This window comes from Cryptomeria japonica, chromosome 1, assembly GCF_030272615.1.
Source record: "Cryptomeria japonica chromosome 1, Sugi_1.0, whole genome shotgun sequence".
Lineage (NCBI taxonomy): Eukaryota > Viridiplantae > Streptophyta > Pinopsida > Cupressales > Cupressaceae > Cryptomeria > Cryptomeria japonica.
Genome location: NC_081405.1, coordinates 54,286,754 through 54,301,946, shown reverse-complemented (window position 1 = coordinate 54,301,946; position 15,193 = coordinate 54,286,754).

Here is a 15,193-nt window from a genome sequence, read left to right as displayed (position 1 = left end):
TTAGATGATAGTCATATTGGACTTTAGACACAAATGATCACTTACCTCATATTAAAATAGCTCTTAGAAAACATGTTATAGTTCATTCTTCACTATTTAGAAAACTGTGAGCAAATTTTTTTTTCATGTATAACTTGTGATTATTATGTACTCGTACAAAGTCTTTGCTAATGCATATAATGTACATTTGGAGTATCTACTCATTATTATAGATCTCTTTTTTCTTCCTTTCTGTTTATAAATTGTCTAGTTATGCAATTGGTATTTTTATGTTGTTGTTATTATTGTGTGCTCATATATCACTGTAACAACAATCAATGACTAAATCAATGACTAAATTAATGACTAAATATATGACTAAATAAATGACTACCATGACTAAATTAGTGACTATCATGACTAAATAAATGATCAGATAACAACAATCAATGACTAAATTAGTGATTAAATATATAACTGAATTAATGATCAAATCGATGACCAAATCAATGACCAAATCGATGACCAAATTGATCAATCAAAACAACCAGTGGTCATGTAACCAAATTGATTTATGACTAGAAATAAATTACTAGTGGTCATGTGATCAAATTTAGTCATTTATCTATAATTTTTGGTAGTTTATTTAGTCATATATTGTTGTTTTTGTATTAGTGTGTACTTTCATGAAGGGAGAGTTAGTCTATTTGGGATTTGTGATATCTGCAGATAGATTGTTAGAATATTTGATACCAGGAGAAAACTGAGAGGGGGGGGCTGAATTAGTTTTCCACAAGTATAAGAAATTAATGTACATTATAAACCATTTACCGGAGCACAATATAAACAACATAGTGAAAGATAAAGCATGAAAGAACAAAACACACAACACCAATATTTTTACATGGAAAACTTGGTATAGGGAAAAACCATGATAGGAAACCCTACCCAGAGTTAGATAATACTTCTACACCAGTATGTGAAATAATTACAATGGGGATTGCACTTGCAATCAGGCCAACTACCTAGAGATCACTGCTCATCACAAAATGAAATCTCACTAAATTACATAAACATAGGACTACAATCTAGAGAAAATGAACTTGAAAGTAGCATCTCCTGATGCTTGATATAGTTTTGGTTAAGCATAGATGTCTGACCTACAACACCAAACTCTTCGTTGAATGATATAACCTTGTTTGTACAATTACCTCTCTCAGATAATAGATACATAACCATCGATGCCCGAATTACATGAATATATCACCTATAAATACAGATAATCAACCTTGATAACAAGGTCGGCTAAACCCTAAACCCATAAACCTATATTTAAAAAAATTACATCACATGATACCACCAAACTAATATTATGATTTACATTACATATCATGGACCTAGTTCAAATTCTCAAATAATTATATCCACTGAAAATCATGTTAAGACCAATGTCCAACATGTTTCACCAATCGATAGAAACCTTCAATCCAATAATAGATAATAACCAACCCGATCCAAATAGAACCACCAAATCATCATGCCAGCCAATGCAAAGCCACCAAATACTTAGGACATGATCAAGAATGCCTTCAGCACATAAGGAACCATTTCTATAAGCCGGACCAAAATCAGTTAACCAAATCATCAAATATCACCAACCGGGAAAGCCAACCGGTACCGAGAAATATCAATTAGTAATCCAGAACATAAGCGATAGCTTCTAGAGTACAAAATCATGAACCAACTAAATGTGACAAGCATATAACCAACCTGAATAACCATTCAAAACTAAAATAGCTAATCTGATCATACCAGATCAGAATCACTAATAACCAGGTCCAACCAAGATAGATCCAACTGGGATAGCAGTAACCAACTGGGAAAGAACCAAATCCAACCAAAGCATGGTGTTGACATCAATGACAATGCATAGTCAATATTGCCAACAATCTCCCCCTTTCGCATTGATGGCAACACTGAATGTGAAAAACATCCAAGTGCTAAGGAATGCCAACAATCTCCCCAAACAATCAAGAACCAACAAAATATCTCTCCCCCTAAGATTTAATGATTTTCACATGAACTCTATCTCCCCCTTTAACATCAATGACAAAGGGTTGATGTCCAACCAAATAGATGACTACTCCCCCTGAGCAGCAACATCATCCCATCAACTTGAATCAGAAGATATGTCTGATAAGCTCACTAGATTGATGCATCTCTAAGTCTTTTCCGGAGGGGTGGTGACCCCCAACTGATCTCTGAGATATTCAAAAGTATCTTTAGGCAATAGTTTCATTAGAATTGTTGACTTTTTTGGCACTTAGTTGTAATTGATGCCAATCAGTGGAGATTGAGCATGGTAGTTGGTTGCTTGGTTAATGAGGAAGAGGCAAAATGTCAAGATGTACAACCGGTACATGATGCTATACCAGTCAACAGGAGAAGAACACTGGCAAAGGGTTTTATAGGTATATGTTTGTTAGACTGACTGAACATTGGAAGGTCGTGTCATGATTGGTGTGATGCCATGTGAAGCTGAGGTGGCAAGTAGGGTGTGGTTGCTAAAGTTTCATCCACAGGGTTGATGAAACTAATATTCGCCATTAATGAAGGAACCACAAATCAAGGGATTGCATCGGACAGGTTGTGGCTCAAGGAGGAAGGAATGACAGAGGAAGATCAGGGGAGTAGTTGGTGCCTGGATCGAAGCAAGAAGATCGAATTGAAAGAATACCTCGAGAAGGAAACAGAAAAGGCATTAATAGCAATTTGACAGATGTAAATCTATATAAAGGATCGTGTTTCCCTTGTCTGAAAAACATGTCTTAAAAGGTGCGAAAATAATGGAGATGAACAGATGGACTTCAAGGTGATCAGATCCTATAAGATCTTATTGGATTTGATATGTCTCAAGGATGGTGAAGAAACCCTAACAACCTCAATTTTTAATTGCTTTTTGGCGGGAAATCATTTTATAAGAAACTAAAGCAATGAACACATGAGGATGATGCTACGAAGAAGATTGTGGAGAGGAGAGAGAGGAGAGAAGTTAGAAGAAGAAAACTTGAGAAGGGGGGTCAATTGAGTTAAAGAGTGAGTAAGAAACCAGACTGGTAAGAGGATTCTACCGGTAGTTTTCAAAGGCATGGCAAAGCAGGCAGCATCCTAGTGTGACACAGTGTACTGAGAAACTGTGTGTGAAAAGGAGAGAAAAATAACAAAGAGTTAATTGATTCAAGAGTTGCAAAATTCATTTGCAGTAAAAAGCCTAAATTGCATTCAAATAGTATTTTAATATATATCTCCAGGTTGGACCTTGGTGTAGGGGTTGATGCTCCTTGGGTTGGTGCCCTAAAAGTTCAAGGGTTGGCGCTCCTTGGGTTGGTGCCCTAAAATCTTTGTAAATCTAGTTTTGTGAGTTGCTTGTGTATGCATGGTCACTTTGGCTTTCTATCTTATATTACTGGTTAGATTGTTTATGTGATTTAGTACATACTTGATATTCTCAAAGTAGATCAAAAAAAGAAAAGACCTAGGAACCACTGATTCACCCCCCTCTTAGTGGCACTCTGTGTTCAATAGTTGGTATCAGAGTGAGGTTCCCGCTTATCTCTAAACCTTGGGTAGATTCTAGACTTTGATCACAATGGCAAGAAGTTAGTCTGCTTCCTCAAAAGCCCCCATGTTTGATGGATCTAACTATGCCTTTTGGAGCAGAAGAATGGAGATATATATTTCATCTCTTGGATTTGATGTATGGATGTCAGTCAATAATGGGTATGTCATTCCTAATACTCCTCCCACTTATCTGGATGTAAAGGAGTATGAAAATAATGCAAAGGCTAAACTTTCCATCTTGAATGGACTGTCCGATAATGAATTTGTCAAAGTCATGCACTGTGTTTCAGCAAAGGAAACATGGGACAAGTTGCAGAGGTTGTTTGAGGGAGATGCAAAGGTCAAGGAGGCCAAACTGCAAACTCTAAGGAGCCAACTTGAAAGCATCAAAATGAAAGATGATGAAAAAATTACAGATTTGATGAAATTGTGAATTCTATGTTGGTATTTTGGATGTGTTGCATTGGTTTTGTCATTGATGCCAACACTTATCCTTGTGGAGATCTTTGGTTATGTTCATCGACATGTTTAGTGACATGCACAATCACTGGTATCTAGTTCACCGATAGGTTATATTGTTCACCGACATTGAGGATGATCTGTTATCATCTGGAGATTACTTTTTTATGTCGAAGACAATATTTGGACACTTGGTTTTGGTGATTTGATTATTGGTAGAATCGATTTTTCATATTTACTATTACCAGCAAATAGGTCGAGGTTATGGACCGGCAAGCATTATCTATTCCAGATCAGCACAACATGTTATAGAGATGTTTTATTGATTGGTTATTATTATAAATGCATTGAGCTGACATCATGCATTGCATATTGATTCAATTGTAATTGATTTAATTGCAATATTCTTAGTGAGCCGACCTACACATTTGGTCTTAGGTTTTGGTATATACGTAAGATCTCATTTGTGAGATTAAGAGGATTGAGGAAGAGAATTGTAATAAGGTATATGCGAATATAAGAAGAGCTATATACACAGACATCATTTGAAGATTCAAGGAAGGTATGAAGAAGACAATCAGAGCTTAACTGATACTAAATCTAGCATATGAAGATGCTATTTTGAGCAGTACATTATTATTGGAATTAACCATCCAATTGTAGTCAGTGTGAATCCCATTTTGTGATTGAGCACTGAGCTCTAGGTAGTTTGCCTTTCTACATGTGTAGACCCCATTTGTACACACATACTATCTACAGTAGTATCATCTGATTGTGGGTAAGGTTTCCCACCGTGGTTTTTCCCCTTATAGGGTTTCCATGTACAAATAATTGTGTTATGTGTTGTGTATGTTATTTGTCTTTCTATTTCATACATTAAAATTTACCAGTATTTTTATTAACTGTCTACCAGAATTAAGTTTGGTTAACTTATATTTGGGTTGAAATTAATAGACAACTAATTGAACCCCCCACTTTTAGTTGTCTCTAGGTCCTAACATGCTATTAGAGGACTTGGTGAAGATATTGTAGATGAAATTCTTGTCAAAAAGATACTTAGATCTCTCACTCCCAAATATGATACTAAAGTGTCATCCATAGAAGAAGCCAAGGATCTGAAGACTTTTACTATGGATGAGCTATTTGGTTCCTTGATAGCCTATGAGATGAGAACAACCGATGAGACTTCCTCAAGAAACTAAGTTGCCTTCAATACCACCAAAAAGGGGAAAGAAGTTGTTACTCATAAAGAATCTAGTGAAGGCTCTGATGGTGAGGTTGCAAACTTTGTCAGGAAGCTCAAAAGAGGATCAAGCTGGTACAAAGGAAAGCTATCACTTAAGTGTTTCAACTATGGAAAGGTAGGACACTTTGCTGCAAGTTGTCCTCATAAAGAAACCAGTGGAGATGAGTCAAGAGAGTTTATAAGATCTATCGGCAAAGACTGAGAAAGGAATAACTACCGGCAGGGAAGAAGAGACTATCGGAACCAAAACAAATTATATACCATTGAGGATGACACAAAAGATGATGAGGATGCATCAGAAGATGATGACCATGAGAACCACATAAAAGTAAACCTTTTCATGGCATTTGACAGACCTGCTATTGAAGATGAGGAAGAAGAGAATGTTGAGGCTGAAGTGGACTTATTAGTGCACTTGAAGAACTAAGTAAAACAAGAAGAGAACTCAAGAGATTTAAGCTTGTTGCAATAGATGAAAAAGATCTCTTGAAGCAATCTCTAGAAGAATCCAGTCAAATCATATCTGACTTGAAGTTGCAGCTGGAAGAAACTAAGAGGATCAGTGAAGCTACAACCCTTCACTTAACAAAGAAAGAAAAGGAGCATCAAGAGCTAGAAGCAGAAATAATAAAGCTCAGAAAGGAGCTTGACAAAAGCAAGGAAGAAATAAAAATAAGAAGCAAGTATGAAGGCAACACTGGAGCTTTGGATAAGATGTTAAGAAAACAAAAGCAATCCAAAGACACGAGTGGCTTAGGCTTTGAAGTTGGTAAAGGATCAACCCACAAAGGTAAATCTGAAAAAGAAATAATGTTCACTTCTTCAATTGAAGGAGTAGAAAAGAAGACATTCACTGTAGGCAAGGAAACTGGCAAAAGGGCATATGCTGATGTTGTTGGAAATCAGTATACAGAAATGAATCGGAGCTCACATTTCATGCACAAATTTGTAGATCCAAGGAGGAATGCCAAGATTGACCGAGAAGGATTCACAAGAGTCAACAACATGAATGGAAGACCCCCAATGAGGCAGTTCCATTCAGGACCAAGACAACATGACCGATATGTATCAAATTTTCATTGTTATTGTTATCAGTGTAATAAACTTGGGCACAAAATAGCTGACTGTAGGTTAAACAATAGACCTTCTATAAATTTTGAAATTAGAAATTCATTTAATGCACTCTGAGATATGAATGTTGTTTTCTATCAATGCAATGGATATGGACATAAGAGTTTTGATTGTAAGAAGAACCAACCGATATCCTACAATAGCATTAAGGATGCTTCCTTTATTGAAAACATAAAATGCTATAACTCTCAAGAATTTGGACACACAGCCAAATTATGAAGAAACAAGAAGATCAAGCAAGTAAAGGAAAATCTTGATCAAAGACTAGTATCTGAACCTGAGCAGAATATAGGAGCTGACAACAAGAAGGAAATTAAACTAGTTTGGGTTGAAAAAGAAAAGGAAAAGGAAAAATCAAGTCTTATAGTGCAAACTACTTTGCACGCTGAGAGAAAAAATCTATGGGTGGTAGATAGTGGTTGCTCAAAGCACATGACTGGTGACAAAAGAAAAATCGTTAATCTTGAAGATTGGAATGGTGGATTGGTAAGGTTTGGAGACAATTCCTCCATCAAAATAAAGGGAAAAGGAATACTAAACATTGATGGAAAACTCAAGGCACATGATGTATATTATGTGGATTAAGGCCTCAAACATAATTTTCTAAGTGTAAGTCAAATGTGCGACAAAGGTTACAAATTCATCTTTGACTCAACCCATTGTTAGATAAAGAAAGATAGTACCGGTAAAGTGGTGGCAGAAGGAAAGAGAACTGATGGAAATGTTTGCAATCTGAAGGAATGCTATGAGTCCCAATGTATGTTAGGACAAGTAGACAAAAGTTGGTTGTGGCACAAAAGATTAGGCCACATAAATTTTGATAACTTGGTTGTAGTAAGCAAAAAGGGGTGTGTGAGGAATATTCCACCCATCATCAAGCTAGTAAACACATTTTGTGATGAATGTGTAAAAGGCAAGCAAACAAGAGTAAGTTTCAGGACAAAGGAGCACAACACCTCAGAGCCACTTGAAATTGTGCATACAGATCTATGTGGTCCAACTAGAACAAGTGCATTGGCCGGTGAAAGATACTTCATGCTTTTTATTGATGACTACTCAAGGATAACATGGGTCACCTTTCTGCAAGATAAATCACAAGCATTTGAAAGAATCAAGATCTTTCAGAAGATGGTGGAAAAGGAAAGTGGGTATAAATTAAAATGTCTAAGATCAAATAGTGGTGGAGAGTTCACATCAAATGAATTTAAATATTATTGTGAAAAACATGGAATTAGAAGGTAGTACTCTGCTCCTAGAAAACCACAACAAAATGGTGTGGTTGAAAGGAAGAACAAGATAGTCAAGGAGATGGCCAGAACTATGTTGAATGAGGCCAATCTGCCAGATACTTATTGGAAAGAAGGTGTTCATACTAGTGCATACACCTTGAACCAAGTTCAGTTGAGAACAAACAACAAATTGATACCTTATGAATTATGGTATGACCTGAAGCCATCAGTCAAATGCTTTAAAGTTTTTGGAAGCAAATGATTTATTAAGAAAGATATGGATGGTTTGGGAAGCTTTGACTCTAGAAGTGATGAAGGGATATTCCTTGGTTACTCATCAAACAACAAGACCTACAAATGCTACAATAAAAGACTAAGAAGAATTGTTGGAAGTGTGCATGTAAGAGTTGATGAGGATATGCGCAAAGGATGTCAACCACACATGAAATGGTATGATGACTCTGATGATGAAAATATTGATGTTTAGTTTGACACTGAACCTGAGGCAGCACCTCTAAAGGTTCCCAACTGGTATGTACAATTTAATCATCCAGAAAAGAAAATTCTGGGAAATAAGAGTGATCGTGTAGAATAGAAGAAGACTTGCCCGAAATTTTGAACAAGTCAACCTATGCCTCATGACTGAAGTTGAACCCAAAACCTTCATTGAGGCTAGAAAGAGACAAGAATGGATGGATGCCATGTAAAAATAAATGCACCAGATTGAGAAGAACAAGACTTGGGAATTAGTCCCTAGACCGGAAGATAAGAACATCATTGGCACAAAGTGGGTCTACCATAACAAAATGAATGAAGAAGGTAAGGTTGTGAGACATAATGCTAGATTAGTATGAAAAGGATACTCTCAGGTAGAGGGGATTGAATTTGAAGAGACATTTGCACTGGTGGCTATATTAGAAGCAATTAGGACGTTTCTAGCTTACTCTACCTACAAGGGCTACAAAGTGTACCAAATGGATGTAAAATCTGCTTTTCTAAATGCAAATTTAGAAGAAGAAGTATACATGGAGCAACCAGAAGGATTTTCGCTGCATGATGATGAAACATCTGTATGTCGGTTAAAGAAAGCTCTGTATGGTTTAAAGCAAGCCCCTAGAGCATGGTACTCAAGATTGGATCTGTATCTAAAGGAGAAGGGATTCAAAAAGGGAAGTGGTGACAACAATTTGTACATAAGGAAAGTGTAGCATCGTAAATTGTACGCACTTGCTAGGGTGGTACAATTTCACACCTAGTTTAGCACCCGCCTTGGCGCATTTTGCATTTTGCATTGCATTTCCCCTTTAGAACTTAATTAATTAAATTAATTAGGTCTAAGGTTCTATTTTATCATCTCCCATATCATAAAGTTGGGCCCTTTTCATTAAAGTGTGCCCCTTTCATTTTATTCTTCCAATACATCATTTAATCAAAAACCCTAATTAGGTCCTATTTTGAACATGGGGGCTTGATTTCAGGGGTCAAAACATCTCAAAATCACCTGTAACTTCAGGATTGTCTCTAAAATCATCATATCCGACGACCCTGAAAATTTGGTGAAAAGTTGTCGGGACCATGGCGCCCGGAGTGCACACAGTCCCGGACATTTTTCCCAAAATTTTAGGAGCGCAATTCAATCATAAAATAAAGCTTAACCCCAAGAAATTGGCAGGAGATTCAATCTCTAGGTCAGCCAAAAGTTAAAATTAAAACCTAGGGTTTCATATATAAGAGCTCTCTTTCTTCATTTGAAAGGGGGGGAATTTTGGTTACAAGGACCTTCTATGTAGTGAAAGAGTAGATCTTTGAAGACTTCAACAACATTCAACATCCATCCATCAAGCATTTATCAATTTCATTCATCCACTTAGGGCTTTGAAGGCATTGAAGAACAATAAGGGATCACCGACTGAAGATTGGTTTGTACCCCTCCCTTGGGGTTGGGTATGATTTCATGTTGTTTTCATGTCTTTGCATAAGCTTCATCATATCATTTGTATTCATGCTTTAGATCACTTTGCATCTTGATTTAGAGAATTTACATTATCATGTACAAGCAATTAGGGTTTACTTTCTAGGTTGCTCTAGTTTGCTTACTTGCATTTTAGGATCTTGCACACACAGAAGGTCTGCACACACTACTTTTAAAATACAACTTGGCTATTCATGGAGGTGGAAACCACCAAAGCAGGGGTTTGACTAAGGCAAAACCCTATATAGCCGCCCACCATACCTTTTCAGATATAAGTGCAAGTTTTAAGATTCGGACGACGCCGCAAGTTGCAGATCCGACGGAAGCAGACTGAGACAGAACAACACACCAAATTTTAGAACAAAAGACCAGGACAGGGGCGTGGGGCACCCTAGTCCTACCAGGATAGGGGCGCTAGGCACCTTGGTCCCTGGGATAGGGGTGTTGCGCGCCCTAGTCCTTCTGTCAGATGGCATTTCTGACAGTTTTCTAGGTTGTAAAACAGTAGTTTCAGGTGCAGTTTCAGGAGCAGAATCAGGACAGTGGCGCCCGTGCTCCCGTCCTGAACATTTCCACTCAGATTTTAACTCTGGGTATGCATTTGCATTCTTGTCTTGTCCTTTTGTTAATAGCTTTCCATTGTTTAAATTCAATTCTACAATTGTGTTATTAGTTCATACTTGCACTCTAAGGTTAGGAATAGAACTTGCATCATTTTATCTTTCAATTACAACAAAGGAATAGAAACCCTAATAGGTAGCCTGTGGCTCTCTCTTTCACAAAAAGAAGTAGCCAATTGTGTGATACCTCTAGGCTCTTTCGTATTCCACAATGTGTGTCAAAAGGTAGGATTAGGACATGTTAGCCTAGTCTCGCTTTTTCCCCTACACATTTTGGTGAACCCGATGTGAATCTTATTATTGCTTTCTCTTGCATTACATTTGTTAGATCTAAATCTAGATTTAGCATGTTTCATTTAAGTTTCATAAAGAAAAAAAAGAAAAAAAAAGAAGGAAAAGAAAGAGTGTGTTTTGTTTCTTTGCGTTGTGTGTTTAAGTTTTATGCAATTTTTATTTCAAAATGTCAGATTTTTATTTGTAAGATGTTCATATTTGTGATGATGTATGCAATTATGTTGATTATGAGTTAGATGAAGCTTTAGATGAGTTTTTGAACCCTAAAGATACCAAACCTTCATTTTACCAAAAACTCATAAACATTGTTACTATGCCATTTCATTGTGATGAGAAAGATAAGTCAAACGATTCCTCTCAAGGGTACATTCCTATCAACTCTTCCACTAAATCTAGTAACATGGTTGTTTTCAATGATCCCCTCTATGAAGATATATCTCCTTTTGAATCAAAAGATAAACCTTTTAATAGATATGATCATGCTTTGTTGGATGATGCCCTTGATGACTTTGTGGCTCCTAAAAAACGCTCCCTTCATGAGGATCCTTTTGTGCAAGAAGATGACATTATCCCTACATTTCCTAGTGATGGCATTTCCTTTTCCAACAAAATTCCCACTAGAGATGATGAATTAATGATAAATGCTTACCCTTCTCCTAAAGTTTGTCTTACCCATAAGCATCCCTTAGAGAAAGAAGATGAAATAATAAGCAATTTCCTTAATTCTCTCTCCCCTAAAGATCATATTGAACATATTTTGAGGAAAGAGGATGAGTTTGGCACATCTATTGATGCTCTCCCTCCTAAGGATGAGGAATTAATAAACAATGTTATCTCCTCTCCCGAAATTGACAATACTTCAAACACTCCTTTCAACAACCTCAGTATTTGGGATGAACCATTAGAAGAAGGTGTAGACTATTCTCTTCCCCATGAGAGCACCCTAGCCAAAGGGGATGAAATCAAGATTGAAAACTCCCTTGATAGTTTCTCACCTTCCTTGAATCTCAATTGTTCTCCCTATAAGAATAAAGCATCTTCAAAACAAGAGGGTTAACATCTCTTTCAAAGATCTCCCTCTCAAAAGTGAGACTTTAGAGAGTAATGTTGATCCTTCTCCTAGAGAGTTTATTCCCCATGTAGATCCTCTGATGATAGGGGATGATATGACCTTTCCTAGTATTACTTTTCCTACTAGAACATCAATGCCTACCCCTTGTCTCTCTCCTAAAATTGATTTAATCCGTGATGAGATTTTAGTGCAAGAGAAGACTATCAACAATTCTTCCAACACTTTTGTTCATTCCCCTAAACCATCCTCAATCAATTTGATACATGTGAATGAAACACCTAACAAACCTCTCTTCACTATCCAAGGTGCTTGTCCTTCTCAAAATTCTCAACCTTTAAATAAGCCTATCTTAGTGGTTCAAGGTGGTTATGCTAATGATTCTTTTTTCACTCCTAACAAACCTATTATTACTGTGCAAGGAGGTTATTCTACTAAGAGCCCTTATGAGTATGCTAAGCAACTGACTAGAGAGAGTTATCATGCGGTTGCCCATACTTATAATACTAGAAATAATAGACAGCCTAATCTTCCTCCTGTTACTCCAGTGTCTCTTCCTAATCCTCAACCAATTCTTTCGCAAGCTCCACGTATTTCACAAGTTCTCGATAAGGAATATGATTTCATAGAACAACTTAAAGCTACCCCTGCTAAGATATCCCTTTGGGATTTGATCCAAACTTCTTCCACTCATCATGGAATGTTACAAGATGCCTTGAAAGATTTGAATGTTCCTCCACCTAATACATCTAGTGTTATATTATCTTTGGTTAACTCTGTGATGAATCCTAAAGCTCAAATTGTGTTTACTCAAGATGAACTGCCTACTAGTGAAATTCAATATCAATATGATCCCTTGATGATTGTGGTTATCATAAATGACACTGCTATAAGACGAACACTGGTAGATAATGGTTTTGGCCTTAATGTGTGTAGAATTAATCTATTGCATAAGATGAATGTGGATACATCCCTTATTGAGCCCGACTCTCATCCCATTCGAGGCTTTGATAATGTGGCTAAGTCTTCATTAGGTATTATCACCTTACCCATCACAGTGGGACCTGTTACTTTGCCTACTCCTATCCATGTTATGTCGGGAAATCTAACATACAACTTGTTATTAGGGAGACCTTGGATTCACAGTATGCAAGCTGTCCCCTCTACATTGCATAGACAAGTTAAATTTATTTATAATAATAAGACATATACCTTGATAGGTTGTACTAATTTTCAAGCTTGTTTGCAAACATCTACTTCCAAAGGGAGTTCTTCTAAGCCTTCCTCTTCTAGTGATGACTCGTTAAACAAGATACCTATGGATGAATCATCACCCTCTAATAATCAAAATTATTTGGATGAGTCTGAAGTTCCTGAAGAAGATTCTTCTCAACTTGAATCTACACATGAAAAGGCTTTTGATCCTGAGAAGGTTCTCGCAGAAGACGATTGGGGATCTCTTGATTTTAATCCCACCTTTGTAGGTGAGTATAGGGTTCCTCCTAGGGAGCTTAAAGTTAAAAAGAAGGAAGAAACTAGAGATCAATCAGTCTTACTTGAACCTATGAGCAATAATTTTGTGGCCGCTTCTCAAACTTCTTCTCCTCACACCTCTAATTTTGAAGAATTTGATTCTTTGTCTTATGAAAAACCACCTTTTCTTTATGAAATGGCTAATCGTTATGGTCGTGGTTTCCATATTTTGGCTAAGAGTGGCTATAGTGGAAATGGTTGTGGCACAAATGAACAAGGAATTAAAGTTCCTTTAGAACATAACATGCATGAATATTCATTTGGACTTGGATATAATCTTTCTAACCCCACCAAAGCATCTAAAAGACCATCTCTCAATGTGAATGCTATATTTAGTAGTGATGATGATCTCACCTCAACTAAATCATCTTCTACTTCTATCAACTCTCATTCCCCTCATAAGGAAATCTTGGCGATGAACAAATCTCTTTATGACTCCCCTCAAATTTTTAAATCCACTTATGAATCTTTATCTCCTATTCATAATAAAGTCCTTTCCTCCAGGGATAAGGCTCTAATAAATTACACTCATCCCTCTTCTAAGATTTCTTGTGACTTTTCTTCTTCAATTTTTATCATTTTATACATGTTTTTGATCTCACTTATAGTTGAGAATTTAGCATGTCATATTCAAATACCTCATTTAATCTATCATGTCTTTAAATAACATTAATGGCTATTATGTTGCTCATCATTATGTGACATTAGTAGCTCATTTACTGGGGGCTCATTGTCATTCATGATGGTACAATTTCAAGTGCAATCATATTTTTGAAGCAACATAATAGCCTAATTTTTCTATGTTATCTCTTGTTCCTATGAGGTAATAGTGTGGAAATATTGATCATCTTTGCTTTAGAATTCTCTTTTCCTAGATATGGGAGAAGATGTGTATTCTCTTTCTTATCCTACCCACTTCTTGTGAGGAGCATTTTACATACACTAATGTCTTGCTTGCATGAACTCATGTGAGTATGTAGTACATTTTGTTTATGTCTAAATCTCTCCCTAGAAGATTGTGTAAGTCCTTCTCATTGTCCTTATCCTTGGGAGGCAATGATATTTCCTTATTTTTATCTAAGGATCCTCTTTTTCCTATTTCGTGGATGGTGTGAACTTTATTACTTGATGTTATTCCTTGTATGCATTTGTTGTTGTTTGTTCAAGGATTCTCTCTTATAAGAGGTGTAAGTCCTTGACTACAACCTCTTTTGCACTTGGTAAAATACATCCATAATGAATTCACTCTCCCAATTGGGTTAAAAAGAGCGTCATCCTTCATTAAGAATCACTTTCACCTCACAAAAGAAGGAAGTATTGCATTCTTATTCTCTACTTTGTCTTATTCTAGAAGGTGTTATATTTGTCTAAAACAATTCCTCTCGGGGATAGGTGTCTTTTGTACAAAGATTTCTTCTCCTCTAAGGATATCCTTTACACATACTACAAGATGTCCCTTTTCAACTATCTTATCCTTGCTTAAAGAGTAAAAAACTCTCTTGCATGGATCTATGACATTGTTGCATTTTTGGGGTATCTTCTTTTGTGATGAAGGTAGGTATCCTTGTTCTACTTTTCTTATGACATAAACATTACACTTTTTGAGCAATGGGTCATTCTCGGAACCAGAGCACAGACTCTTAGAGCGAGATGTCTCCATTTTTCTTTTATGCAAGGTGATTATTCTCGGAACTAGAGCACAAACTCTTAGAGTGAGGTGTCACGCTTTTGTACTATACATATACAGGTTGTAGCACACTCGGACATAGACTCCTATGAGGTGCTTCTAACCTCCCTTACACACACATGCACGAGGTTGAGTGGAACTAGCAGCATAAGGCTAGACTTTCTCACTCTCCTCCCTTACATGGATCACCTAGACAGACTCTAGGGGCTAGTTTTCCATGTCCTTTTTCCCATGGATCACCTAGACAAGATCCAGGGGTGAGAAGTCCATGTTTTCTCTCTCACTATTCTTTTCATGGATCACGAATGTGTGTATTCATGCTTTTTTCCTTTCTTTTCTTCTCTTTGCATTTT